The sequence below is a fragment of the Spermophilus citellus genome, assembly GCF_964194105.1.
Source record: "Spermophilus citellus genome assembly, chromosome: 14".
NCBI classification, from domain to species: domain Eukaryota; kingdom Metazoa; phylum Chordata; class Mammalia; order Rodentia; family Sciuridae; genus Spermophilus; species Spermophilus citellus.
Genome location: NC_138194.1, coordinates 82,963,897 through 82,966,309, shown reverse-complemented (window position 1 = coordinate 82,966,309; position 2,413 = coordinate 82,963,897). Strand labels below are relative to the sequence as shown.

The following is a 2,413-nucleotide window of genomic DNA, read 5'->3' as shown; positions in this document are numbered from 1 at the left end:
CTCAGCCATCTGACGGAGTAATTCCTTCCCCACGCTGTCTGTAAAACCCCAAGGATGCCTCTCATGAGCAAGACAGCCCTTCAGAGTGGTTTTGACAATTTGGAAATATTACTAAAGTGATAATTTAGTGATTTTCTGTGTTTTTCTTCTTGAGCCTCCTCTGTTTCTTCAAGACCCATAGACTGTTATTTTCACCGTGGCTAAGCAAAGCCCCGATCTTGTCCACAAAATTCTTTAACCTAATGAAAAATGATCAGGCAAAAGTACTCAAACCCACAAAATTGGAGGGAAAGCCCACACCAGGCCACTGCTCGCCACACACTCACAAAGCCAGTGAGGTTTCCACCTGCAGATAAATGTTATTTTGGTAGGATTTGAAGAACATCACGGAATGAGGAGCTGTCACAAAGGGACTGAGTTATGGAGAACAGCTTTGAGAGCAGAACTACCTCTCGGGGTGAACCAACAGCCCTGGCTGCTGAGGTAAGAGACATTCTGTCTTCACGCAGGGAGGAGACAGTGACTCTGCCAGTCTCGCTCTCTCTCTCTCACGCTATGAATAAAGAGAGACAGAGTTGAGCTGGGTGCTGTGATGCATGGCTCTAATCTCAGTGACTCTGAAGGCTGAGGCAGGAGGATCACAAGTTCAAGGCCAGCCTGGGCAAATTAATGAGACCCTGTCTCAAAGAGAAAAAGAATTGGGAGTGTAGCTCAAAGAGAAGAGCACTTGCCTAGCATGTGTGAGGTCCTGAGTTCATTTCTCAGTGCTGAAAAAGTCAGGGTGGTGGGGAGAACAGGACTAGTTACCTATCTGTGGAGCGATGCAGAACAAATACTAACAAGAAAAACAAAGGAAAGAGCATGTGTGTGTGTGAACACACACGTGGCCTCTTGTTGAAAAATTAATAAGAATTTCAAGGTGGTGACAGCAGAGCATTAAAATAAGCATAGAGGGTTACATTTTCGGGACCCACACTGGCCCTGTCACATGTCATTAAACAAAATGAACTCTTCTTCTAACCCAAGCCCTATAATCATGTGTGCCTATTTTTACACAGACACTACAGTTGCCATGTTCTGATACAATTATATAACTAACTAGAATAGTTATTTTACATGTGTTGTCATTTAATCCTGACAAAAATCCCCCAAATAAGAACTGCTGTCATTCCCATTTTGCATATGGTATGAAGACACCAAAACTTAGGGAGGATATCTTATTTGCCTATGATAATTTACTAGAAAGTGGCACTCAGCCTAAGTGTGAGGAGACACCTGTCACAGGAAAAAATTTAGCGGGTGCAAAAAAAAACAAAACAACAACTCAGTTATCAAGAAAAATACTGATTTAATACAATGTTTTAAACTTTTTTTGTTGAGGTGACTGTGAGTTCACTTGCAATTGAAAGAAATAATAACTACCTTTTTTCTTTTTTTATTTGTTCTTTTTAGTTGTACATGACAGTAGAATGTATTTTGGCGTATAACTTATTCTGATCGGGATCCTGTTCTTGGCCTCCTGGCCTCGCATAGCAGTTCTTTTGGCAGTTTGTTGGTGAGGTAGAGAAATGATCAGGAAGAAAAAAAACCCTTCTGGGTATGGCTGCACCCAGTCAGCACTGCCACCCAGAGAACTGCTGATGAAGACTGCAGTTCTGAGGACCCTCCTGATGAGCTTGGGCTCTCTCTTGCTGAATGAGCCTTAAAGCTAAAAGCTGTTAAACGGGAGAAGAAAGTCCAGGATTTAACACTGAGATACCAGAGAGCTGTAGCTGATTGTGAAAACGTAAGAAGAACCCAGAGACGTGTGGAAGACTCCACGATATTTGGAATCCAGATTTCTGTAAGGACTTGGTGGGAGTAGCAGACATTCTGGAAAAGACAACTGAGTGCACTTCTGAAGAAACAAAACCTGGGGACCCGAAGTTCACTCTGGAGAAAGTTTTTGGACTACTGTTACTTTGAGAAGCAAAGCTGAGAAGTGGGTTTGCCAGCTTGGCCTGGAGAAGATGACTCCATTGGTGATACACACGATCCTCATGAGCATGAATTCATCATGTGCCAGCTGGTGTCTGGGTACAACCTGGCACAGTGGCATCAGCAAGGCAAGATGGCAACAAACTTCATGGCCATACTTAGACTTACTCAAGTGGCAGTAGAGTCTCAGACAAGATTATGAACCCGCCATGAAGAACTGAAGGTTCTCCCAGAGAACAGTCACCTGTGTTTCCTTTATTTATTAAACTAGGTTTGTATTGTACATGAGGCACTTCATGTGACTTGATTTGGATTCAGTCATACTGGCTTCATTTCTATGATACTCTCTTGATATCGTGAGACCTGCTTGGTCTCATCAGAAGTCTTGCCATGGAGCATTTGAACAATGTGACAGGTGTTTCTATGGCCCTTATCA

At 42.9% G+C, this 2,413-nt stretch overlaps 1 pseudogene across 1 annotated transcript; it reads left to right on the top strand.

Annotated features, from left to right (window-relative positions):
- The first annotated feature begins 420 nt into the window (after positions 1-420).
- LOC308633513 (grpE protein homolog 2, mitochondrial-like) lies at positions 421-2,179 on the top strand (annotated as a pseudogene). Its single transcript has 2 exons — positions 421-483; positions 1,565-2,179. The product of its transcript is annotated as a grpE protein homolog 2, mitochondrial-like (transcript).
- The last annotated feature ends 234 nt before the right edge of the window (positions 2,180-2,413 follow it).